We start from the raw sequence: 27,557 nt of genomic DNA on the forward strand, positions 1-27,557 counted from the left end.
GTGGTGGAGTCTCCTTCTCTGGAGATGTTCAAGACCCGCAGGCAGGGTAGTTTTGCTTTCTTTTATTTCCAGCATCCAACCTGTTTTGTTCCAGTTTTCTGAAAGGGGCAGCCTACCTTTCTCTGCATCTTTATTCACGTTCTTAAGCGAATTAGTAGATCCCCAGTGTGTGAGACACATACCAGCTCCCCTTGTTTTCCTGGGCTGGGTTTGCCCTGTATTGGTGTCCTGTTAAGGAAGCAGGCAGTGTGAGGTGGGACGCAGGGCTGTGCCTGGAGCTGCAGATACACTCCTGGCGTTGTTAATTAAACCTGCCAGCTGGTGGCACCCAGAGCAGAAAGCAGAGCTCCTCATTTGATAAGACACTTAATTGTACGAGGGACTGCTCTTTTGAAAGGTAGGCGTTTCAGGGTGCTGTCTTTATGGCTTTGAACACACGGCTTATATTTTCATGATGATTTTTAACATTCAGCCCTATCGCTGCACCTTCTTTTTTTTTTTGGCACGAAAGAAATTAAACACTGGCACAAAAGCACAATGGTTTCAGAGCAATCATCAGAAATATAACCGTAGGTTACATCAGATGGAAAAAAAAAACACACAGGGTGTGTGTGGGGGAAATCCTGTTCCACTGGGTTGCAAACCAAATGGCCCTGAACTAAAAATAATCTTTCTATTGTTCCACAGCATGTGAGTACAAAATAATATGCGAAGTCTGATACCACTAAAAGTCCTGATTTTTTTTCTCTGCATGTATTTCATGTATTTGGAATCGTGCTGGGGACAGGATCCAGTTCGTAAATTCATCCGGTGTAGACGTGTTCTCCCTGCACAAAACTACATTTTTCATAAGGAAAACATTACCCTGACAAAACTCATTTCTCCTTAATGAGTCCATTAGGTTAAGTGAAATAAATCATGGAAGTTCCTCCTTTTTCTTTTTTTTTTTTTTTTTTCTTTTCTTTTCAGAATGGCTGAACAGCGCGATAAAGAGGCTTGACTAATTCAGTGTCCTGAGGGCTTTCAGGGGAAAGAATAGGGAAGGGTGAGGTGGGGCCCCTCATCTCTACAGTCTGCAAACAGGGCTGGATAAAGGCAGGATTTAACATGAAGCTCAGGCTAGAATAACGCTTCTCCACTAGAAGGAAGTTGAACTCGGTAGAATTGCTGGTGATGAAAGGAAGGGAGTTGCTGTTGCTACCAAAGGATGGTGGAAAAGCAGCAGGTATTTCAGGTTTGGAAGAAGACATTCACAGAGCTATTTGGTGATCAAGGGTCAGTGGTCAGATTTGGTATTTATCTTACACTCAGCAGCCCATTAGGAAGGATGCATTGAGTTTCTGGAGTTCCAGGTGGGTATTTAGGGCTGAGGAGCAGCCAACGTGAGGACCCTTGGGATATAGTAAATACTGTCAGCAGCATATTTTTAACATCTCAGTCATTGATGGAAAGGAAATAGGATCTTTGCCTAGCAGATGAAATATCATTTAAGTAGGAAATGTTGTGCTTGTCTGGTAAAAGTATATAGCAGTCAGATTGGCAAAACATTAAAAGAAAGTGCTATATTTTTTTCCAGCTTATAGCTTGCTCTCATTTCTATAGGGAAAAAATCCAGGAACATGATCCTGCCCTAGCTGAGATTTCGCCGTCAGAGCAAGCTTGGGTATAGAGTATAGGTTGTGTCTTCCCTAATTCTCTGTTGCACTCCAAATTTCCCCTCTGGAGTTTTCCCAGCCCCAGGTTTATGGCTTATGGCAGTCTGTGGGAGGGAGATGGTGCTTTTCCTTCATCCTGACAATCCTCCTCATCTCTCTGTGCATCAAGCTTGCAGAAGCATCTTGATGTAAAGAGACACTAATAGGAGGTGGGATGTCTCTTACCGTCTGCGTTTGTCTGAAAAATGGCATAAAAGCCTCCTCCTTCCTGCCTCATGATTTGGCGCTGTCATTTTTGTTGCTGATGATGGCAGTCTTGCTACAAGCAGCTTTACTTGGGAGCTCATTGGCAAAGTCTTTACAAAATGGTGACTATTTAGTTATGATAATTGGGAAATCAACTAAGTTTTGTTGAGTTTGGAAGGAATATTTTGCTTCCCTCAGTTGTCTCTTTCTGTACTCATCCTTTAACACTGTTTTCTTGAAGACCTGTGTCATGTAGTAGGTTTTTACATCAGAAACTCCTACCAACCCCAACATTTTATATTGCACAAAGACACAATCTGTTTGGATTTTCACACATTTCTCTGGGCAGATGCATATGCTCAGAAGATAAGAATAGTGTAAGCTTGAGATCTTCATATTTAAATCCTTTTTTTTTTTTTTCAGCAAAATTCCCCTGGCTTTACATTTTTATTTTGTTTCTTATCCTATATGAGAACCTGACTCTCTCCCTATTAGTGGCAAGATGCATGTGAGCACTTCCAGATGCTTTGCCAGTGTGTGGGTGGGTGCACACAGCGCACTTTGATGCACTGTTCAGATCAGACCTTTCTGAGACTGGTGAAACACAGCTCTGAAATCTGCAACCTGCACCAGGGAGAGGAGTGCAATATGCTGAACTCCTGTTAATTACAGAGAATTAAAATAAGCCTGCCTCGGCTGCTTCTGTGAGACAGGCTTGCTCTATTTGAAAACCATCTTTGATCCTAGACAAATTTTAGGATAAATCACAAATATGTCTGCTTTGGAATAAATCTATGAGGTGTTTCTAGATTTATATTCATAAAGGCTCAGCTAACACTAATTAATTTGGAATAAGTTAGCTCAAACTGGAACAGGGCCATCAATTCTAGCCCAGATTTGTACTGGGTGTTATTTAGCTATGTCTTTCATAAAAAAATAATGTTATGTATATATGTTTACACACACACATTCACATATATTCCATAATGCATTTTTACTGCCAGTCTTCTAAGTTCCAGTCAGTGGGCAGCTTGAAGTGTTGGTCAACATCAGGGAGAAAAAGCTTTAGAGTTTATGGAGCATCTTTCAAGAGAAACGTGTTGGAGATTGCTCCTTATTTGATATTTCTTTGTTAAAATAACTTATCGTACCTGTTGATGGAGAAGTCAAGGGAAGAATGAGGAACACGAAGCTGAATAATGCTGTGGCACACTCATGCCATGGTGCTTGTTACTGTATGAAAATGGCCTGAGGCATTGCTGGGTCCTTCTAAACCCGTGTAAACTGCAGATACTTTCATTAAAAGTAGCCTGTTGTGTAAGTGGCTTTTATTTGTTAAACATAAGCAGGGTCTTAACTGTTGCTAATTGGAAAGGGGATGAATATTTGTAAGTTTCCCTCCTCTACAGTCTTAGGAATGATAAATGCAAATCTTACAAAGTTGGTGCCTGAATTATAAGATAAGCTTTCTATCTTGGCAGATAAGTCTATTTTTGTAGACCAAGAGCTGTTACGTTCATCACTTGCAAGTTCGGAATAAAATGTGCTCAGGAAGGCTCTTACACCCACTTACAGAGTCCAGCAGCCTCCTGCTGTCTCAGTTAGCCCTCTGTGGTCTCCATGTCAAAACTATTGCACTGACTCCTTGTCTCCTCTTTTGGAGATGTGACAAATGCCTGTTAGATCTTTCTTTGTGCATCTCTTGGTTGCTGAGGTATAAGAAGAAGAAGAAAGCCAAGTGCTCAGATGAGGTGTTGAAAGATTTGCCTTGTATAGAGAAAGACGAACTGTAAGAGAAGGAAGGGAACAAAGTTCTGGTTGTTCTGTTACCTGATTGATAGTGCCAGAAGAACATGGGATAAAATACTTGGAAAGGGAAGTGTTCTCCACCATTCTAGTGTTCCATGTTACAGGGAAAAACAGGCATTTTGAAAAAGACTTGTGTCATCTGCTCGTAACTACATGTAACTACACAGACTAAGGCTATGTGCTTTCCTGCCACACTTCTCAGACCCATTCTGCATTCACAGTGCTGGCAAACCTGTGGATGAGGAATCATATCTGGTATGGCCAGAGGTCCACTCAAAGCAGGGTCCTGTCTTCCTGTTCTGTTTCTTTGGCTTCTGTGATATTGATCCACGCTGGAGTGTTTTGCTGGGGCCGTGACTGAGGCTGCTAAAGGCCCAGGGGTAATGTACAGCCAATTTCTAGTACACCTACCAACAGAGCCAAGATCTTTGGTTACAAATAAAGCTGTAAAGAAATCTGGCAGAGGCAAGCAAGGGTCAGGCAGCTATAATTTCACCAGAAAATACACTGCACCTAATTTTCTCCTGTCTCTTTCCCCCCACTAGGGGTCATATTGTAAACGATCACATCTAAGCTTTCCCAGGCTTAAAAGATATAATGTGATTAGAGTGGAGGGGAGAGCAAGAGGAGCCCTCAGTGCTGAATGGAGTGATCCCTGTGAGCTCCAGGACCAAGGAGTGCCTTCAAGGGCAGGGGAGAGTGATGGGAACAGCAGAGGCTTGCTTCAAACAGCTATTTAGTTTTTTGGACAGATGAACCAGCTGAAGTGTTTCACATGTTCTGGGATGTTTAGAGAAAGATGTTTGCGAGGGGATGGTGTTTTTCCTTTATTAACCATTTCTGGTGATCCCTTCTGGGTCTCGGAGTGCATGGATGAAGGCAGGGCACGGCCTGATCAGTGTGAATGAGTGTTTGTGGAAATCAGCTGCTTGGCAGGGGCTTCACATTGCACACCAGAACTGAGGGTGTGTTCAGGGCTAGGGAAAGTCAGGAAACTGAAGCCATGTTTGATGTTTGAAGCCAGATTTTCATGAACTTCTTTCCAGTGTCAGATGTACGAGGCAGCTGATGCTCTGCTGTCACATCTCCCCAAGGCAATTTACAGCTTCATGGGAAACAGTCAGCGAGCATCTACCTTGTAAGCAATACTGACAGCAAAGAAGGTTTCTTGTTAACTTAAGATGAGTCACTGTGACCTTTACTCTGTGTTGTAGGAGTCTGGCAGAGTAAGATCAGAAGTGGATAAAAGAGACACTTGAGGAAGGAAAGGCTGAAAAAAAAAGTAAATTTACAGGCTATGGAGAGTTTGCACACCTGATCTAACTGGGCTTCATACCCCTGTTAACTTGCCAGTCTTCCCATTTTCTCTGTACACCCATTTAGGTTGCTCAGGAAAAAGGCAGGTTGGGGAACTTTGTTCTTTGCTCCAGGCTTTCGTTACAGCACAAATTATTACCCACGGGACTTTGAAAACAAATATCCATTAGATCAGGCATCTGCTGAAGGTGTAGTGTGATGGGATTAGTTACTTCTGCATGACTTGACAAAAGACGTTTTCCAACAATGAATGTATAGAAACCTGCATTATTTGCCCAGTTCCAAACAAGTTCTTTAATTCATGCCTGCCCAGAGTAAACAGATGTAAGAGGGGAAATATGTTAACCCAGTGAGATAAAATAATGCAATGTTTTGCACTCACACCATGCTTTTCCTCTGGGGATTTCAAATCCCACTGCATTTACACTGATATACATTTCTACTAATTATGTTATTATAACTGCTGTATAAAAGCTGACCATTGAACTAATGTACCTGGAAATGTCTTGATAATTTAATTATCTGCATTAAAACTGTCAGCATAACAGCATAACAGAGAAACTTATGAAGTCAAATTTATTAGAGTAATTTAGAAACTAAAATGTTTGAGACACACAGCTGAGTAAATATGGATATTTTTGCACTGAGTGCAGTAAGACATTATCTTAGAGTACTCTCATATGCTCCACTGAAATAGAAGATCAGAGCAAGTGAACAGAAAATTTTGATCTAAAAATATATGGACGTTTCTCTATCACATGGATTGTAGAAAACAACAGTTAAATATCTATGTGATGATGTCTAAGGGCTTAAAGCACTGAGGTCTTGAAGTGCTCTCCAGCAGAGCACATGGGCTCACATTTATTCATGGAAGTTGGCCTGTTGGCACCACTGGGCTGGCTGCCCATTAACCCAAAGCCCACACAGGTGTATGTGCTTTGCTGGTCTGGGGTGAGGGAGCTCAGAGGACCAAGTTGCAGCTGAAACATCAGAAGTCACCCATGAAGACCAGAAGGCTGCTCTGTGCAATGGGCTAAGTCAGCTGTTCGTGCTGGTCCTTCTTAGCAATTATATTTACAGAGCAGTGAAATATGCTCTTCCCACTTCCAGGAAGAAGCTCTAATCCTGCTGAGTGCTGTTTTCAGCAGGGAATAAGCAGCAGCAGCAGCAGCAGCAGCAGCATCAAGCTATGTGAAAGCAGGGTTTATGTCAATGCTGGTCCCCTGCTCACCACAGCCTCAGGAAAAGCCTCTGCTATTCTGAAAGCTGGAGTTGTAAAGTGCTTTGGGAGTCCTGTGGAACAAAAGATGTCGAAGATAGATGCCGTAATTTATAATACATGTATGCCTAGCACCAATTTCTACAGTAGCCTTGAATTATCTACATGCAGGAGGTTTGCTTTCTTTTCCCTTGGATATCTCACTGTCCTCTTTCTCCCATTTACTGCTCCAGGTGCCAGCTGGTCCCTCAAGGCCTTAAGTCACGCGTGCAGTCAGGGAGCAATGCCCAAGGCCTCTGCTGCTGAGTCACCTCCTGCGGGGCTCAGTGCCCAGCTGCATGGTGCCTTCCTTCTGACACGGCTTTCAGCCGTTGCTTCAGCATTCCTTCCCAGCAGCATGCTTTACTGCCACTGTTCCTGTAAATAATTTCAATTGGAATCTGGACATTACATCTGATGCATTTGGATCAGGGTTTGTTTACCTTGTATAAAATCTCTGTAGTAATTAAAACTAGTAATAACCTTGTGATGAAGTTTAGTTTCCCTAGAAGATGCCAGCAGGGCATCACAGGGCAGCTTGATAGCTGAGCCAACCTTTGGCTGGGATAAAAAGGCTCTCATTGGCAGGGCAGAGTGTGGGACCATGCCAAACTCTTCAGAAGCTACAAAAAGAGGAATCTGTGCCCTCCTGGTCAGTAGATTTTTCTAATGTAGGTGAGCATCTACATTCAAGCAGTCTGGGAGGGAGCATTGCAGAAGGAAAATTTAGAACTGCAGAATCATAGAATGGTTTGTGTTGGAAGGGACCTTAAAGATTATCCAGTTCCAACCCCCCTGCCTTGATTTCATGAATTAGAGTTGATTTTGTGAATTTTGGGGTCCTGCAGCACACACTGCTTCAGGCAGCCCTGCCTGCTGGCATCTACGCTGCACATGTGGTGATGTTGTCCACATTTGAACCCTGGTAGCTGTCCTTTATTTTCTAGCATGATAGCAACATGAAAAGAGAAGTGTTTAACACAGGAATTTATCTTGTTTTGCACACTATATAGTGGGTGTACTTTCTACCCACAGGTATTTAGCATTTGGTACCTTTGCAAAGTCTGAGGCTGCTCACAATCACAGTTGGGCTTTGGGGTAAATCCATGTGTTTCAAAGAAGTATGAAGTAAGATATTCCTAAATTATCTCGGGTATTTGGCAGTTGGAAGCAGTCTTTTCATGTCGGCGCTGTGTTGTACCAACAGGTTGCCCAGCTCCCCAGCTGATTCACCCCATGTTGGTAACCAAACACAATCGTGTAGAGCTACTGTGAGTCTCTGATTGTGCTACTGGGGCATCCTCTGTATGCTGGAGATGGGAAACTGCATATTTAGAAATTCAGACACCATGAAGACAGTGAAAAGATGGATTGCCAGGCCATTACGTTAAAGATCAGGAGACATAGATATCTTACTCGTTTTTGATGACTTATCATTTCCATCATGGCTTAGTTTTTATGGCAAAGCCATGTCTCACATTGTATTTCTGCTGCGGATGGTACTGCAGATTCTAGAGTAATGCTAACAATTAATAGCTAGGTGGAAATTGGATGCTTATACTTTTTAGATTCTCTCTCTAAGTTTTTAGGAGTGAGGGGGTATGACTTAAAAATTAAAGTAGTTAATATTGGTTTTTTGTTCATTTCCAAAAGTGTCTCATTTTCATTAAGAGCTCACTGACTGAGCCACCTAAATGGTTGGGTTGATTAGTTTATAAGGCCACACAATGTCTCACCTTCAGTAGAAGTAGTCCGGGTCTCTGATGATTCAGAAAGGTCGCCCTTACATATGTTGCTTTCTTTGCTGGAGTCAGGTTGGTTTAGGATGGACATTAGTACCATTTTTCACTCTCCTGCCTTCAGAAGGCTAAACTCCAACCTGATGTATGACATCATCCTGATGTATGATAACATTCTGTTGTTCATGAAGAGCAGAGCAGTCCAGATGAGTGGGGAATTAAGTCCAGAGAAATGCTGTGCTGGTATGACATACAATTGGAAGGGCTGAGAAGGTACAAATAGCAACTTGGCTGGATTCTGTCCCTAAGAGATCATTTCGCCTTTGCTTGATTCTTCTCCAGCAATAAACGTAGCTGCAGACTTGGGATGATGAGAACATGGAAAGGCTGTAAAAGGATTGGGAGTGTCAGGCTGAAAATGCAGTTGCCAACTGTCAACATGACATCACATTTTGGGTTACTGTTGGTTTGCTTTTTTAAAATGCAGGGCATGGGATACTGCAGAAGTAAAATTGTGTCCTGTGATCTCTGGAACTTTTCCAGAGCTGTCAAAGGAGTCAGGTGTGTGGTCTCTCTTTATACTTTTTCATTGTTTCCTTTTGTTTTTTTCTTCTGCTGTCTCAGATGCTTGGTTTAAAGTGTTCATACTGGTCGTATCTGGGTCTTTTCCCTCAAAGCAATGTTTCATTAGTCATTCTCCTTTTTAAAGCTTGCTCACATCTGCAGTCCAGCACACCAGTGTTTTGGGGAGTGACATCCGAACGTTTTACTGAACGCTTTCCAAACTGTTGCCTCATCTTGGAATAAATAAAAAAATATTGCCCCCTCTAGCAAATTCCTTCTTGGTTAGATTTACTCACAAGGAAGGCTTCCTGTATGTTCTGATGATGAGCAAATTCAGAGGGGAGCAAATGCTGGGGATGGGGGGGGCCTTGGTAGAAGTTGCTTAGACGGAATTTTTCTCTCCTGTGCAGTGATGGATTTTCAGCTTCAGACTATGCATGGCCTAGAGAAGGAAGTAGTCCCTTGGCTTTATGTAAGTCTTGGGCCTTGTTTCTGGGTTTCCCTTTGCCTCTCTGCCTCTCACTGCCCAGCTCTGAGTGCTCCTGTTGTGAGGCGTCTGCCTGGCTGCTGAGTGCCCAGAGAGTGGATGCTGTGGTCTTTTCTGTATACGATAATGGTTATTTCCAAAAGATTCCTTCATATGCCCTCAGCCTGTATGAAACTCCCATTCATCTGGAGGTCTGGCTGAGAAGTGAAGAATCAGATCCTAATTGGCTTTGAGATGCTAAATGCAAGCACAGATTCACGTAAATGGGCATCCACACACAAAACTTAGTTTGTGTGGAGTAAGCCAGAACAAGGAAATTCAATTTTGAAGCCAAACATTACAGTCCATATAATACTTGTCCTATTTGATCATCTATTTTCCAACAGTGCATCAGCAGAATGAAGCAGTTCCTAACATAACACGCACTCAACAGAGAGAAATATTTATTAACATTTACATTCATGCAGCAAAAAAAAAAGTTAAACAGGGGTGAAAACAAGGTAGAAATTTCTCAGATATGTTAAAAAAGTTCAATTGTGTATGATGGAAATGAAGAAAATGCTAGTCTGTTAGGTACAGCTGTTAAGAATGGGGCTAAAGGAGTCCTTCAGGGAAGCGTGTGAATCCCACTGGTTACTTCATTTGCTGAAAATAATTATCCAAAGAACTTTTAACTTTATTTCCTCCACTAACTCTCTTTTACTGTGCTTTCTCTGATTCATTTGGCAATTAAGGCTGTAGCTGAATTACTGTCAGAGTGAGCAGAAGCTTTCTCATGGAAGTCAGTGGGAGCTGGAGCTTCACTTGATGTGGCTGGAACTGTAACTCCCTTTTTACATGCTCAACAGAGATTTGTTGGAGTTTACATCTCTGAATAGTATTAGTGTGGGCTGTTTTAAATAGCTAACGTGTGTAGTGTCTTCATCCAGCTTTCTTTAATAAATCCACTGTGATAAGCAGCAGAGATTAATGTGTGGCTTAAATTACATAACATCTAGGCATCACAACATAACATGCAGATAAAAACATGATTAGTTGGTTTTAATAATATGAATGTAGCAGTGTGATTATCTTTTAGTTTAGAGCTTATTTTCTGTTGTTGGTGGTCTTTTATTATTCTTTATTTTTTTTTAAACATGCCTTTTCTGTATAGAAAACATGTAGAAGAGTGCATGGAGAGTAAATCATCCAAGGACAGTCCTTCAAGATGCTGCTGGAGTGCCAGCTTGACTTTCTTCCCAGCAGATGACGTATGACAGGGACAAGGTAGGTCTGGTTGCTTATTTTCTATTCAAGAGGGATGTGCTAATACTGATGCCCTTCTAGGTCTGCTCTGTAAGCTGCAAAAAATTAGGATCCACTTTCCTCTGTGGCTTGCTCACATGAGGCTGGCAGAAGAAAGGGTGAAGCTCAGGTTGGGTCTGGTTTTGGGTGGGTGCCCAGAACTGCTGTGAGCTCAGAGCAACAGGCACCCTGTGTGGCATCCTTGAGAATAGAGCACTTTATTTATGTATTTACTTAAATGGTGACACAAAAGGAGCAAAGTAGGTACAGTCTTGTTTGGTGTACACATACTGCTGTGTAAAAGGTAATTAGAGCTTCTGGGCAGCAAGACCAACTGTAATAGGACTGTGTGAAAGCTCCCATACACTCGTGTCCTCCTTCTTACAGTTGCACATAGCAACTGCTGGCAGATAAGCTCAGGAACAGGTCAAGCGTAGAGCAATCACCCTGTGTCCCTCTCCACACCCAGCAGAGAGTGGTTTGGGGATATACTGAGCCAGAGGCAACAATATGAGCCCTGTGTTTCAAGCAAAAATCCAAAACACATGTTAGCAATCATCTCAGATTGCTAAATTTTCAAAACAAATTCAAAATTAGGTTTGGTTCTCATAACTGAAGTGTTACGTCTCTCTTCACTGTATGGTCCCGCTGAGGTGGAGCTGAGCAGCCTCCATCCAGCTACCCAGTGGGGTAGCTGCACTGTGCTCCCACCTGGAGCCCAAATGGGGCACCTGGAAGGGCAGGACAAACTACCAGTGGATGGTGGCAGTCAGGATTTCAGCCCTTTTATGATGAGCAACCTTTTTCTTGACTTTAAAAATCCGTTGGAAAGGCCAGAGTAGGTCCTGAGTGCTGAAATGATTTGGCATGAACAGTATGCGTATTAGGTGGCCTTTTCTCTTGACCTTTTGATCAGGGTTAAGTGCAATATCTATTTATACCCCTGCTGTTGAGGCACCTTCCCCTGCTCTTGTAGGAATGGTGGCTGCCAAGCTGAATAGACCCAGAATGGCTGAATGCAGAAAATAAACAAAACTGCAGTCTTCTTTATTTCTCTGCTACAGAGCTCAGGTTCTCAGCAGATGCATCACTTTGGCCATCAGAAAGTCTTATAAGTAACACTGTTTGGTTTAAAATAAAAATTTAAAATAAATAAATAATCAAAAAAAGAAACAGCCAAGCATTCCCTTCCCTGAGTGCAGCATTAAGCCTGTGAAGCTGCTGGGAAGCTCCAGGCCCCATGTAACTCCTGAGCCTGGCTCAAGGGGGAAGTGACACTGGCAGACCTTTAGCAGCACGTCCCTGCATGGCATTTGGCACACACCAACCTCAGCATGCCCTGGGTTTGGCGTGCAGAGCTGAGCTGTTCTTTTTCAGCACAGCAATGCCACGTCTCTCGGAGGGAAGGACATACAAAAGCGCACTCAGCAGCTGCTCCTACAAACATTTAAGCAGATGCACGGTGATTGAAAGCAGGACTGGAAGGAAGGCTTTCTGTCCCTTTACAGTCTTCTCCTAAGAAGCAGGAGTTTTTTCCCTTTGAATCATCAGCCCTGATACCGATGCAGCGGGGAGTGTCGTGAACATGTATTCCCTGAATTCAGATGAGGTAATGGTTGGCATCGAGGCCTGCACTGCCAGCAAAATGAGCTCTCTGACAGTCAGACAAGGCCTGTTCGTTCCTGCCGGCCTGTGAACTAAAAAAATGCCATTCATAACCTGAATATGAGCTGGGGTCATTTTATCAAACCTAGATCAGTACATTTAATGAGCCTCTTTGTTCGGTGGCAGGGCCATGCAGGGCTGGGCCTTGCCCAGCTCCCACTCAGCACTGGGCTGTGCTGGGAAGCGCTGGTGGGAGCGGTGGCCTCACTCTCAGGGCTCTCAGGCTTACCTGTGGCTGCATTCCAAGCATGTGTGCCGAGAGGGCTGCAATTCAAAGCAGGGAGAGAGGAGAAGAGGGAGGGGTAGGGATAGTTAGCAGGTACACTGTGATGTGGGAGTGTATAAAAGACTGATAAATCAAGCTGGTTTCAAAACAACATGTTACTAGCCTGGTGTTCATGCACAAAGTACATTGCCAGTGGTTAATTCTTAATCTCTGTCCTGTTTAGAGTGTTCAGGCTGGACTCCCCACTACCAGGCAGGCAAGGACATTTGTGGGTCCAGCAAGGTTCATCTGTGTGTAAAGACACCTGATGGGAGAGTACAGAAAATATAGGCAGGCTCTTCTTGTTGGCGCTCAGTGAGATGAGAAGCGGCAGTCACAGAGGGAAGGGAAATTCCATGTAAAAGTACAAAAATATTTTTTTATGGTGAGAGTGGTCAGGCAGCAGAATGATTGCCCAGAGAGGTTGTGGAGCCTCCATCCTTGGAGATACTCAAAATCCATCTGGACGTGGCCTCAAGCAACCTGCCTAGCTGACCTGGCTATGAGCAGTAGGACCAGAGGATCTCCACAGGCCCCTTCCATGCTCAGTGGTTCTCTAATTACCATTCTGTAAGCAGTCATTGTGTCCACATACTCAAACAATTAGTCCTTACCTATCTTACCTTTAGTTGGCTAGGGGTATTTAGGATCTTGGATCTAAAGCCATCTGGTTAACACTGATGGGCTCTTCCATGAGGGAACAAGGCCCTGAGATGGAAGCTTATTTCTTCCTCTTTTTGCCTTGCCCATCATTGAAGTTTTTATGTTTTTCATCCTTGTGCGTGAAGGAGGGAGCGGCGGGTGAAGCTCTTGTAGTCCTGGCATAGTTCACTTTAATTCCAGGCCCTGGAGTTATTCTGGTTTTGCCAGACATCTTTCCATCTTGCTCTGCAGGGTTGTCCTGATTCCACCAGACATCATTCTTGCCTGCCTTACTCCTCCTCCCCTCATACCTTTCAGGCTTTACTGCTTGCATATATTTCCCAGTATTGCCCTTGTGCCTCTCTACTACCAGTCTTCCTCTGCCCCTCTGGTGACGTATTATTTATCTGTTTGTGCTTAGCTGTCTCTCAAAACACATACACACTATGGCTGGAGATGCTACAAAATGTGTCACTTGCACAGTGCTGCTGGCACGACTGTTTTAGCACTGTGCTGTCTGATTCCCAGGCAAGTAAACGCTAATTTTACTGTATGCTTCTGCTACCAAGAGCAGTGGGCTTGTGCTTTGGTGACAGCCTGCACAGCTGCTGGTCTGTCAGGGCAGTTTCTGGGAATCCATATGCTGCTTCATAAATTCAGAATGTCCATCTCATTAGCATGGGTGTAGTCTTTTTACCTATGGCTTTGTATTGTCCCAGCAAATCCATCTTCTTCGCTGGGGCATGTTTTCCCTGGGACCTTCAGAAAGATTCTGTCTCATGATTCCCTTCCTTCCTGCTGTCCTGGGGTTAGACTGAATTTGAATTCCTTGGTTTCATGGGAATAATCCTTCTTTGGATTAAAAGAAGTCTTCAGTCTGAGATTTACTTTGTACTTTTGCATCTTATGAATTATATCAGAATAAGGTGCCGATGAGGAACTCTACCCCTAGCTGTTGGCAGCAGTAATTTCTACTTGTATTATGTAAATGGAAGCTTTCCACTGGAAATTGCCTATCCATTTCCAGTGAAGGGATTCCACATAGCTTACAAGGAAGGACCCAGCAAGGATTCGGGCTAGGACCATGCTCATTACACAGGCATCTGCCCTTTGTGAAAGGATTTTCTACACCAGCCACAGAAGGACTAAATGGTGTAGACAATACACAGTCCACTAAGGATTCTGCTCTGCCATATGAAGGATGCTGTCACTTAGGTTTCTGCTGACCATACTGGGTTAGAGCATGTCAAAGAGAACTCCTGACATCATGGGATCCAAAGCTACAATTCTGGATAAAAAAAAATTTAATGTTCTTCTTGGAGACACAAACTTAATGGAAAGTGACAGTTTTCCATGAGGTGTTTTAGTGAAAAGGCAGAGGTGCATGGCACAGGCTGCAGAGGGGCTTCCTCATCTCCTCTTCTGCTGCTGGGGCTGGAGATACAGTCTGGTATTGCCTTCAACCACTGCTTCTTGGTCCTCCAGAACTTGAGCCCAAAGCTCATGCAACCTGGAGAGAAGGAGCAGAAGCTTTTTGGTGGTAGTATCCCATAGTACAGCTTAGAGAAACTGTTCTTCACACATAAATCTCAGTCACTTACATTGTGTACCCGTCTAATGTTGATGCCTTCATTTGCCTACAATACTGTAATTTTGTTGGGAAACAAATTAGAAAATACTTGTTTCTGTCCCTTTTGAAGGAGGAATGAACGTATAGGAGATAGATTTTGAACTGAAAAGCTCAAGCAGTGTTTATAATCATGTTTATAAATTTGGCAGCAAGCTGGACAGAGCAACATTTTGGAAACAGTTGTCTTCTATCATCCCCAGCATGCTTTTGGTTTTGGCTCTGCTTCAACTAGAAGTTTTTCCATCTAGACTGGGATTTTTTTAATATTTCTTTTTATTTTAAGAGACGTGATCAGCTAAGAGTTAGTATATGTTGTGTTCTCAAAGTCTTTCTCCCTGTTAGGATAAGATTGTTAGACATGACCCATTAAAAAACAATCAAATGATCCTTTCAGCATCTTATGCTGATTTATCTGCTTTTTTGCACCTCATTCAGTATGGGCAAAATAAACAAATAAATAAATAAATAGACTGTTCTGTTTTGCTTTCCTGTCTGAGGATCATTTGCCAGTGCTTTGTGGAGAGGCAGCTGAGGGCTTGAGGCCAAATTTGCAAAGCGGCAGATGCCTGCAGATACAGAAACCTAAAAGTTTTTCAAGTTTTCTGCCCAGCCCCCATGAAATAATCAGTATCAAAGCAAGATAGGGATTATCTATTTAGATAGCAATGTTCAGAGTTGCATGTTAGAGTTTTGGAAGTCTGTGCCGTGACGGTGCCTTTTGGGCTTATATCCAAGAAAAAAAGAAACAGAAAAGGAAGCTGAAGTCAAGAATGCACTCGGTACAACTTTTTGTAGGAAAGAAAATGCCAGCAAGAGTATTAACAAATGCTCAAATATTTCACTGATATTATTCTTCCATGTATGTAATTGGCCTGAGAATTGCAGCGAGTAGAAGAGGAGGTGGGCTGAGAAGTAGTCCTGCTAATAAAAATGTATAACTGAGCCTGCAGCCTCTGCTGGTATTTCTGGATATACCTGAATCCTTCTCCTTGAAACTAAAAGAAAATATCTGGCAAGCTGTTCTACTATCAGTTTGGTACAGCTTGTGTTATTAATGCACAGGCTGAAAGGGTGTCAGTTGCTGTATGTGTTTTTCTGCCTTTCTTTAACTTTATGCCTGTCTTGAAGAGTGCTATCACTTATTGTCACTTAGCAGTTGGTGTATTCTTTTTGAAAAATACATTTCAGATTAATGTGCATTCGTGTACATCCAACCACCCCATCTGAAGGCGGGGAAGGTGAGACATTTTTCCCACTGTTTGTTAGTCACATGAGCCTGGGAAGTAGTATGGATTTTTATGTAAGTCATGCATATGATTGCCTTAATAGACAGTCCTTCAGTGATTGACCTGGACTCTGTCTGAAAGGCTTCCACAGAACAGTGGGGAAACTGGGCAAGAAATGAGCAGCATCAAGCATGAGACCATAAAGAGAAGTGACCGGGAAAGACCTGCTGCCTTCAGGGCCAGCCTCGGACAGGCTGCGGTGTCCAGCCCAGCCCCAAAGCAAACTTCTCTAATACTTGTCTTAAGAGGTTTAGAATCCCCACCCAACACCAGCCTTCATGCCATCCCAGGTGGCTTGAACATAGTTCTTTAAGTGAGGTGATTTGCTGATAGTAGTACAGATGTAATTCAAGTGGTGAGGAAAGCACCAGGCTTCCTGTTTTACTGCTTGCTAGAAATCCAGGGAGACAGCACACTTTGGCTACAGTGGGGAGGGTGTGCAGAGCTCTTTGCAAACAGCTATGTTAAGCCAAGGTGCGTCTCTTACCCAGAGATACTCTTCTTGAATGCTGTCAGCACACACTCCAAAAGGTAATCAGCTTTCCTGGAAAAAGAAAACAAGCAAACATGTAACCAATGAATCAGCTGTCCCAGGCCGCCTCTTACAAAATCTCTGATGCTTTTAGGATTTGCCAAAGGGGAAAGAAGTCATTAATTTCTGTCCATCTGGACTCAAAAGCAAAACGTAAGAAGAAAATTGAAGTGAAGGAAGCTAGGGGTGGAGCTGGACTGCTGCTTCTGAGTCTTCTGTATTCCCAGAATAGCATTTGGTTTTCCAAGAGGGAAACTGAAGGGGAATGTCTTCTTCATTAGGTTGATGTGACCAGGGCAGGTCTGTCTTCTCTCCATTGTCAAGCTCCCTCTTCTCTTTCTCCCTGCTCTGCTATAAAAGAACAGTGTGCACAGTGACCACTGGGCTTTTGCAACATGGCATTCCCTAACAGCAATTTGATTTTGCACTGCCAACAGGAGCAGATGGCTTTAATCATGGAAGAAAAATGCTTTCTCAGGCAAATGTATTCCAAGTTTACTGTACAACTGGGCTGTGTTTTATCTCTGTTGAAAGGTCACCTAGAGGTATTTTTAACAATCTGCAAAGGTAATTCCCAAAAGCCAGTGAAGATAAAATGAGGCCAATTTTATACCAACAAAAAGCTTATTGAGAGAGAAATGGATAAGAGTGCAACAAAGGAAGGCTGTAGAAGATGTTAGCTCATTTGGGATGGAAGTACAAAAGAACAGTGTTAAGTGGATTTTGGACCATTTGGCTGTGATGTCCTTGATGCTCCATGAAATGAGACGTGGAGAAGACTCCCCAAAGTGTCCTAATTGTTTTTCATTCATTTATCACTGAATATGTTGCTCTGGACTCTTATCTTACTCTCATTTCTCTTCCCTCACACCCACTGTGGTCTTTCCTTATCTTTTGCTCCTTGAATTGATGCTCCCATTTTTAGGGAAAGACATTTAGGTAACTCACTGCCCGCAGTCCTTCTAATGGTCATTAGGACAAGCCAAAGAGTCAAGTGAGTGCTGCCAGGCCACTCTTTCTCTTGCTCATCCAATTAGCTGCTCTAGCTTCGACTGGACCTTAATGGATAATCTTAGCAGTACTGTTCAGATTCCTTAGGACTGCATTATTCCTGTTGGCACGCTTACGATGAGCCAGGAGTTTGATTTGCATGCATGCAACAAATGCAGGTGTCTGCAGCTGTGTAAGCTCATCTTTTGGAGATGTACATCAAATAATAAAATAAATGATGACAGATATAAAGTTGTTCATCACTCTTATTCTTAAGTCTCACTATACAGTTACAGCGCTCTCACCTTGGTATTCTTCTACTCTCTGGGAAAAATAGAAAAAAGATGGTCATGAAAGGCAGTTTCAACATTATAATCCCTTCTAAAAAATACACGGATAGATAGATGACATGCCAGAATAATCCAATCATCTCAAACCTAATTTGTTCTGCAGTTTCTTTAAATACCCTAATTCCCTGACATTCTCACTTGTATTTTGTACTTGCATATGCTTTGTTTAACTTACATGCTTGGTGAAGCACATTGTTTCAATTAAGCCTCAGCAAGATTTGGAAACAACAGGAGAAGACCCAAGGGACTTGCTATCTCCAAAGCACGGCAGTGATGCAGTCTGTGCTTCCTTCACAAAGTCCTTAGACATTCCTAATAATTCACCCAAGAGCAGTGAGTTATCAGTTTTGTCTCTCATGAATTTTGATTTCAGAGCAATGTGTAACCTACAAGGTGTTCATAAATGCATTTTGAGTATGCTAAGTGCTCCTCCTTTAGCTGTGTTACTTCTTCCAGAGGCTCTGTAATACAGGTTTTTCTGTGACAAACACCTTCTCCTGCTTCTGTTAATGAGCAAAACTACACTGAATCTTGTGGGAGTAATTTTTGCAAAACACTTTCAGATGTGAAACAGAAGAAAATGTGTCAGAGCTCAACACAGCCGTTCACAGCCTTTCCAATGGCTTTGGACTACCCTTGTAAGTAGGTGGCCATTGCAGAACGCATTTAAGAATCACAAAATAGCCAGAAAGAAAGACAATGAGGAAAGAGACTTGAGCGACCAGTGTAACTGCCAGAGTGGCAACGAAATGGGGGCAGGCATGCTGATGAGCTGTAAGATGCAATGTCACTCTGAGCACAAAGTAAAAAGAAGACCTAGAAGACTTCCTAGTGAGAGGAAGAGAACAGGAACAGCGAGCAAGAGAGAGTGTGAGCGTGTGAGAGAAAGGAGAGAACCAGCACACTGTGGTGTTGAAACAGAATGGGTGTTAATCAGAGAATCACAGAACTGTAGGGGTTGGAAGGGACCTCCAGAGATCATCGAGTCCAACCCCCCTGCCAAGGCAGGTTCCCTACACCAGGTTGCACAGGTAGGCATCCAGGCAGGTCTTGAACATCTCCAGAGAAGGAGACTCCACCACCTCCCTGGGCAGCCTGTTCCAGTGCTCCGTCACCTCACCATAAAGAAGTTCTTGTGCACATTCGTGCAGAACTTCCTATGCACAACTGATGTCTGTTTCCCCTTGTCCTGTCTCCACTCACCACTGAAAAGAGACTGGCCTCACCACTATGGCCCCCACACCTCAGATATTTATAAACCTGGATTAGATCCCTGGATTAGATAATTGTTTAATAACAAATTGCTGCCCTTTATTAAAAACTGTTGAATGAGTTTCTACTGGTGGCATTAAGTCCTTTCAGTTTTTCACTGTCACACTGTCACATGCCATTGTAGAAATGGTCGGGTTGTAACTGACCGTGATTACCACCTCAGTTCCACGGAGATGCAGCCTGGTGTCCTCTAGCACATTTGCAGATGTACCCATTGACAGATTAGTTATGTGCAGAAGAAAGCACTGTTCAGAGACAAAGGGAAAATACCAAGGAATGTTACCAACCCTTCTCCATTTTACAAATCCTTGTTGGTTGCTACAGTCTGACTTTTGCCTTTGACGTATTCCTACTTTTCACCCCATATCAATGCACAAGGCAAAATCTCTCAAGGAGGTTTTAAAGTTATTTGGAAAGACACGATAAACCCTTTCAACTTCCAAATTTTCATGGTGAGCTAAAGTGTAAAGCCTGTGTGTCCAAAGCATGCTGCACTTGTACTGACAGTAGACTAAAGTTATTTTCTGAAATCATTTTTATAACTTGATGATTGGAAGTTTTTATCATTTTGTTATGGAACTATTCCAAGATAAACTTAATTTGTGAATGAAAGGGAAGCTAGGGGGAAGTTCTTTACAAGGAGAGTAGTTAGGCCCTGGAACGGGCTGCCCAGGGAGGTTGTGGATGCCCCGTCCTTGGACGTGTTCAAGGCCAGGTTGGACGGGGTCCTGGGCAACCTGATCTGAATGTGTACGTTTGGTGGCCCTGCTAGGCAGGGGGGTTGGAACTACATGATCCTTGAGGTCCCTTCCAACCCAGGTGATTCTGTGATTCTGTGAAATTTTTTTAAATGTCATTCTAATATTTACTGCAGTATGTGTACTTACCATTGTCAGAGTGTTTATAGCATGGATGTCCAACCTTTTGGCTTGGATGGGCAACATCTACAGCAGTTGCTCCAAAAGTAATGCTGCAGAATGGGCTGGGCCAGGCTGCCTGTGGGCTGCAGATTGGAAATGGCTGGTTTATAGTATGGAGGAAGGAGCATCCTAAAAGCGAGTACAGTGATTTATAAGTCATTGCAAGCTGACACCACTGAAAGCTGAAGCCCTTCATCTCTAGAGGAGCTGCAGCTTTGGCAGTAGCTGCCAGACTGTCCCAAGACTGGGCCTCAGCATGACCCATCTTAGAAGTGTTGCCTCGAAGGAGAGGCAGTGACTGCCAAATCTCCTTCAGCATTCTATTCTGCACTTCGGAGACTGTGTGGGAAGGTAACAGATAGTAATGCATGTTAAACTAATTCAAAATTCACTTATTCATAGGCACTGGGCTGATGATGCTCATTTCATATTGATTTGTGAAATCAAACTCTCTAACCCACGGAAGGTTAAAAGAGCAGATACATCTTTATTTCAGCGTTGTGCCACACGCTGGGTGCAAGGAGGATCGCTCCTCCTAGCTTGCACACCAGAGAGTGAGGTCTCGATACATTCATTAGCCAAGCCGTCCATATTCAGTAGTATTACCCAAAACTCATTGACATATTCATTACTTTTCCGGGAATTCATTTACATACTGTCCCCTCTCCCCAGGGCATGCACTGTAGCTTCCATTGGATGAAGGCTCGACGTCTTCCTCCCCATTTGGTGGTTGGTGGTCGTTTGGGATGAAGTCAGTTGTCTGCCTCACCACGTCCTTCCGACCTTTGTCCCAGTTCTGGGCTCTTCTCTTGCCCTGCATGCCTCAGCAATTTCCTATTCTGCTTATCTTCCCTTTTTTCGTTGCTCTCTTAGGGGCCCTTCTTCCACTGTCTAGAGAGGGCTCCCTTTTTAGAATATGCCTGGGCTGACAAACGGTTAGACTAAGCAATAAGTTTCTCTTGAGTTAGCAAAAGGTTAAACTAAGCGATGCTATTTGCAACCTCTTTTGAGTTAGCATAACCAGGTGATGTTATGGACCCCTTACATCTTGTATTCTTCAGCTTACTATCTCAATATGGGACAATCATATGATGTTAATGACTTTAAACTGCAGCAGCACTCCTGGTTGCCTGCTGTACCAGACAGCTCTCTGCTTCTGCCATCTCAGCCATCCCGTCCCTGATGCTGGCTTGCCTGAGCTTTACCCACAGCTCCAAATTTTTACCCCATAGTCTTTATCCATTGCTTAGATATCAAAGCAGCTGTTTCCTTCAAGAAGCAATTAATCACAGCAGTGTTTGTGTTTGGAATTCAGCTAGTACAAGCAGAAGGACAGTTCTCTTCTGCTGCGGCTGTCTGGGGGGCAGCCAGCTGTTCAGTGTGACCTGAAGTTCCACAGTATGGGATTGTTTCAGACAGGTGAGGGATCATCTTAGCTGATGCCATTTAGCAGCTCACTGCCTAAACTCTACCCATCTTGATGTTTGTGTGCTAGTGCAGGGGAAATACAGACAATTTATGCATGAAGAGATCAAGTGGCTTTTATGTTGAAAGAAAGTGTATTGGAACAAGAAAATGCACGGCCTCACCAGAGGAACAAGAATAGCAAGTTCAAGGATTTAAAAGATGTGTTAATGAGTGTGTAGATAATGAGTGAAGTTCTAACTCTGAAGCCAATGGAAAACATTCGTTGACCTAAGTGAAGCCAGGATGTTGCCCAAGGTCTCTGCATAGCATTGAGGATAACTGTGTCATCAGAAAGAAAAAAAAAGACAGACACTTACAATATTGGTAGATTCCAGACTTCTTTTTTTTTTTTTTTCCTCTTTGATACCACTGTAACTGTGTTTTCTTTTCAACATGCTGTAGTATTTCAACTATTTCTCGTGTTCGTTGTTTTTATAATAGAAAAAATCAAAACTTTTACCCAAAGGCCACAGCGCTCGTGGGCAATTCTACTTAATTAGTTTGTGTGTGTAAGAGCAAGTGCTCTTTTGCTAAAAGAATTTCATTTTCAAGCTTCTAAGGAGGTATAGTAAATGTTTCTTAAAAGATACACTTCATCTTAACCCTGTTAATGTTTAAGAATATGTCTAACTTTCTCCTCTTGATGGAATAAAAGAACAGTCAAGCCCCGTAATGCTGATGAGATGACTGCAATTCTGATGGCAAGAAGCAGCAAGTTATATTGCCTTGTTTTTCATTCATACTGCTCTTACTGACAGCAGAGGTATTGGCAGAACTCTTATTTTTCTTCTGGCTCCGCTGTTTCACAGATGGGAAACCACTGCTGTAATAAAGAAGTGCTCAGTAGTTTCTATCAGAACATTATTTAATACTACATTATTTAATTCTAACATAGACAGTGGCACAGCAAAGAAAACACAACTAGCTACAGTTGATGATAAGCTTTCCTAAATACTTGCACAGTTGAATTCTGTATAAATTTAGTTGGAACAGACTGTTTTTGCAATCCATCTGCTGTATCAGTATGATTGCTGCAAGTAGTAGGAAGTAGTATGTTGGGTTAATGTGGCTGCACCATTTCTGTGCCACAAGCTCCAGCACTGCTGCTTCAGGGGTTCCCAGGGCTGGCCCAGAGTTTTGAAGAAAGTGTGCTCAGAGCCTGGTTCCTCAGTAAGAAGGCCAAATTTTAAACAAAACAAAGCACAAAACACTCTCAGCAGCTGCTGCTAACTTCCATTCTTTCACTTCCTCATCCTCAAGGGCTGTGAAACCATCGCTCAGTGTAACAAATGGCCTTTGCAGATGGCCAGCGCCTTTGAAAAGCAGATCTCAGAGTCCCTTACAAAATTCCCTTTCCTTTCATCACTGTGTGCTCAGGCTACTGCTGGTTTTATGCTTTTAGATAGCTCTTGCCTTCTCTCCTGTGAGCATTATCACCCTGCTCAAATCATCTGCCTGCTATGCTGCTTCTGGCTCTTGGGGCATTAGACAAATGAGGTTGATACTCTACTCCTTGTAGGCTCTGTCTGATCTTAAACATCCCTCTAACAAGTTCTAGCATTGGTTGTACTGTAGCTGCATGTTTTTATATCCTCCAGATAACCTCTCTCCTAGAGATGTAAATCTAGAGTAGCCTCTTTGGTCCTTCATTAACCTACTGTAGTCTAATTGCTGGTTGGACTACAATGGTACCCTGGTTCACAGGCCAGAACCAGCTGGCTCCCTCTGCCTGCTCCCTGAGTGATTTATCTGTTGCTTGAGTGGCACAAGCTGCACTAACAGCCAGGTGCTCTCCCTGCACCTGCAGGTGGCCCAGCAACCAGGAATGTGGCCTCTGGGGCAGCCGCAGCGTGGGAAGTGGTGATGTGTGGCAGGGAGAACATCTACAATCTGGTTAGGAGCATACAATTAACTGTTATGGCAGCAGCTGCAAATGATGATACACGCTGCTTTAAGTTTCAACTTTCCCTTAAACTCGGTCTGCTCTATTTTTGCAATGATACTCTTTCTTGTGGGAAGCCTTTTGAAGATGAGAGGTTGGCTATATCCCTAATGATGAGGCCATGAGACGGTATCTCAAGCATGAAGCTGTGGTTGATGTGATGAACTTCTGACCTACAAAGCTGTGTTTACTCGCAGGCAGGCTGCAGACACAGATTCTAAAGCTCTGCTTTACACTCAAACCATGGTGTAACACTGTCAGGGTTAAGTGGGGCAACCGCTGTGGCATAATTGTCTGTAATTGATAATTGTAGTTATCTATAATTATCAAGGTTCCGCCCACCACCCAATCTGCATATCAGAAGCACAGCTGACACATCTGCATGAGCTGAGTATCAGGTAGACATGTTAATTCCTTGGCAGAAAATAATTTATTTGCTATGCTAACAAGAAAAGCCTGCTGTATAATACCAAAAAAACTCTTTGTGAGGAGAGGGGCCTTTTTAAGTTACGGTATATAAAGATGAGATATGGGAAGTCTTGTCCTTCTGTGGTAGTACTCAGACTATCACACTCAGACTTGGACTCAGAGGTCTTTTCAAGGTAAATAGAACTTTTCAGCATGTGCCACTCCTGACGTTCTGCTCTGCAGATGTTCCTATCTGTGTTGGAAGCGTCCTCCCCTGCTGAAGGTCACTGCAGTGCCATTGAGCTCCGAAATAAACTCCCCGTGTCTCCTCAGGAAAATGTGGCTGTGACAGTAACTGACCCTTGGATTGTCCCATTAAAAAGCTACTAGAAACTTCATGAACTTACGTCAAACTTTGATTTCTGCACATGTGCACTACTGTCCTTTGGCACTGTAAGCCACAGAGACACAAAGACCCTCATCGGGCACTTCTGAGTGCATTAGCTGCCTGCCACTCCACTCCTTCAGGAACTCTTTCCCAGAGTCCCAAACTGCAAATCGATTCAGAGAGGCAATGTTAAAAAAACAACAAAATCACCAGGTGAAGCTTCCTCCTTCTGTGAGCAGACAGCATTCAGATTTCTAGGCACCTCTCCGTACTTCCAGCACTCAGAGAGAGGCATGGCTGGGCTCAGGGCTGGGAGAAGGGGTCTGCTAGTAGGTAAAGGATGTGCCTCATTTGCAGAGGGAGCCAGTGCTCATTTCTTGACATGTGAAACCACTGAGATATCTGAACTTGCAAGTATCAGCCTAGATCGAGGAAAATGCTGTAGGTTATTTTCAGACATTTTTATTTCTCCTCAGCTGTATGAAGGCTGATTTAAATGAAGTATAGCTTTTCTGGGTTAGCAAACTTTGATTCCGCAAATGAATATGGGAACTTTTTTTCAGTTATTGATATTAAGAGAGCATGAGAGTACAAGTAACCCAGAAACAGTCTTGTGTTAACAAAAGTGTTACATCATGGTGTCATATTTTAGCTGCTTTTCTAGCCCTGACTTTCTGAACCATCTGTTACAAGTTAAAAGGTTTGGAATGTATCTGTAGTAACAGATAATTCATATTGTTAACAGCAATCAACTGAAACAAAAAGGAAAGATGATTGGAGCATTACTTTAGAGATCCAAATTGATGTTGTTTAATTCAATAAAGTAAAATCCAGTAACCACAAAACTCATTGTGATACATTCTTCTCTCTTACACAAGAAATCACTGAATGCTTGGATTCGTCTGTTTTCTTCTAGCAGGATCCATTTTGGAGAAGAAGGGTGGTAAGATTTGGTAGTTCAGGATATGTAGGACTTCACTGTGAGTCACGAACAGGAAAGCTTTTCTCCCACCTAGCATATTTTAGTGGGTTTTTTTTTTTTTGTTTGTTTGTTTCCTCATGTTAACGCTTTGCTTTTACTCCAATCCCCTCTTATCATCAATCCAATCCGTGCTCTCGGCCCAGGTATTTTCACATCCACAGGACAGGAGAATTGCTCCTATCACTTTCACCAGCCTTTGTGGTGACATCACTTGATCTCACTGTTCCTCAGTTTCCCCAGCCCCATACAGCACAGCGTTTTCTTTATAAAGCAGTATGAACCATGCTCACGGACTACACAAGATTATCAGGCCATGGTGTGCAGCTTTTCCCTTATTCAAACATGCACAGAAAATGCTGAAGGAGAACAGCGCCTCATTTTTCATATGCAACCTAATAATAACTCAGTGCACACAGTCAAGAATTAATGGCTACAGTATAACTCCATACATATTTTAGCCACGGATAGATTGAGAATGGAACAAAAGATGGAATAAAATGGAATCTCAAAAATCTGCATAGAACAGCCTTCATGCTGTACTGTTTGGTGTCTTACAGGCATTGGACTCTTTTTTTTTTTTTATGAAAATGAATCATGGAGGAGCAGGAAGGAGAATGCAACCTGGTATCTATCTTATTTACATGACCCTAGCTATTCTGCTATTACGTTATTTTTGAGTATGATTATATTCAAACAGAACTATATGAATATGATAATTCAAAAATAATACTTTATGTTTGGTAAAACACTGACATGCACTCTCAAGACAGAATTAAAATTTTCTGTCTAGACGTAGATTTTGAAACACTTCACCAGCCTGGGTAATAAGGAACACCACCATCTCCAAACTCCTTCCCTCTCAGTATGTATGGATGGAAGAGTTAAGTGCTGTGCTTGTAAGGGATCTGGAATCCTTTTGCAGCTGCTTATCACTAGTTGGTATGTCTAGGACCTTCTACTCTTACTGTTGTAAGAAGCGGACGATCTGCTCCCAGACTGCCAAGGTCTTTTTGCTATTTGGGAAGAACAGTTCATTCTATCTCTCTTGGTAGTTTGCTCTGGCTGTCATGACTGCAAGCTGAGTTGAATCCTTCAGAATTATTACTATATTTAGCCTCACAAATCTTCTCTAGCACTAGCAAAAGAGGAGAATTAATGCTTAAAGAGAAGGAATTGTCTTCCCTGAGGTGTGCCAGTGGCATGGAGGAACTGGTATCTTTCGCAGGGCTGAAGTTATTGAACTATGCTCTCTTCTCCATTTTACAGGAAACACTGCAATCATTCTCTAAATGCTCTTTTATTTCTTTTTTTTTCCTTTTCTCTCTTTCTTTCTTTCTTTCTTTCTTTCTTTTTTTTTTTTTTTTTTTTAATGAGAGAAAGAGACAGTAGAGAGATATATTTTTTTTCCCCACTCAATAGTTCCACATCAACCTATCCAGTTGTAGAAAACCGCTTTGGGATGTTAAATGACATTCACATTATTCTTCTCAGTATCTTTGTTGTCTGCAGGGTATAACAAGCAGTGAAGCTCATGGGAAATGCATCAGTTCTCATTCCGAGTCTGGCTAACAAAGATACGAACACTTAATTAAGATTTCTTTCATCTCATGAAAATAGCTCTGAAGATCTGAGCCTGACATGAGAGCTGCCAGCAAGACTAGCAAAAGCAAAGTTTCCAGCTGTGGAAGATCTTCATTCAAGAACTTGCCCTCACAAACCACATTTCTTTAAATTGTGAGTGGGATCTAGTGCTTCTAAGTGGATGACCTAACTCAAGCAAGAAACTCTTCTGACCCACTCTAGTCCTCTGAATTCCTCTCTTGCACATGGAGAGACCTACAGGAGGGAGAGCCTCTTTGCTCTGCAGGAACGATGGAATCAGTTCAGTTCTGAATGCTGCAGAAACAGTTGGCTCAGGCTTCCCAATATGCCATCTGTGAGAAAACAGACATTTTAGGTGACTGATTCAAAAAAATGCACATTCTTTTTATATTTATTTACATACTTACATTTATATTGATTAAAATCGGTCTGGTTTAGTTACATTAAATTAGTCTGTTGATAATTAAGCATCTGTGAACAGGGAACATTAGGAGCACTGAAGAAACAAACAATAGTTTATAACAGGATCATTACAGCAGTCTTAGCAGCACTTACAACATGTTTATTCAAAAATGAAATATGCCCTAAGGAAGAAAAACGTCGATTATGGAACATGGGGGATTTAAAATAAAAAAGGTCAGTTTTAAAGCCTTTAAGTAAATCATTTCAAACAACTCAGCAACAGTTCATGTTTAAAAATAGACTAAGTAGCTCAAACAATAAAAGGTGTTAATTGTAGGATCTGGAATGCATCAACGGGAGAACTAGTCACCCTTGTTAATTTCTCATTGTTCAGAGCGAACCACCATACTGACAGATAAGGTACCTCTCGGTGTATATACACACAGCAAATATTT

The 27,557-nt window shown here is 42.6% G+C and overlaps 2 long non-coding RNA genes across 5 annotated transcripts in view; one reads left to right on the top strand and one right to left on the bottom strand.

The window, feature by feature from the left end:
- LOC128083667 (uncharacterized) lies at window positions 1-27,141 on the top strand. Of its 3 annotated transcripts, XR_008208147.1 has the most exons (4): window positions 6,892-6,960; window positions 10,229-10,341; window positions 25,036-25,096; window positions 26,608-27,141. It is a non-coding gene; the product is annotated as an uncharacterized LOC128083667 (long non-coding RNA). The 3 variants fall into 3 exon arrangements; XR_008208146.1 differs by lacking the exons at window positions 6,892-6,960; window positions 25,036-25,096 and adding an exon at window positions 1-46; XR_008208145.1 differs by lacking the exon at window positions 25,036-25,096.
- Window positions 24,563-27,557, bottom strand: part of LOC128083661 (uncharacterized) — a 3,855-nt gene continuing 860 nt past the window's right edge. The window contains exon 2 of one of the 2 annotated variants that reach the window (XR_008208142.1): window positions 24,563-27,032. This is a non-coding gene — a long non-coding RNA (uncharacterized LOC128083661). Of the gene's footprint in view, window positions 27,197-27,557 lie in introns of both variants that reach the window. The other variant, XR_008208143.1, reaches the window with a different exon arrangement.

This window comes from Tympanuchus pallidicinctus, unplaced genomic scaffold, assembly GCF_026119805.1.
Source record: "Tympanuchus pallidicinctus isolate F22 unplaced genomic scaffold, pur_lepc_1.0 scaffold1, whole genome shotgun sequence".
In the NCBI taxonomy this organism is placed as follows: Eukaryota; Metazoa; Chordata; class Aves; order Galliformes; family Phasianidae; genus Tympanuchus; species Tympanuchus pallidicinctus.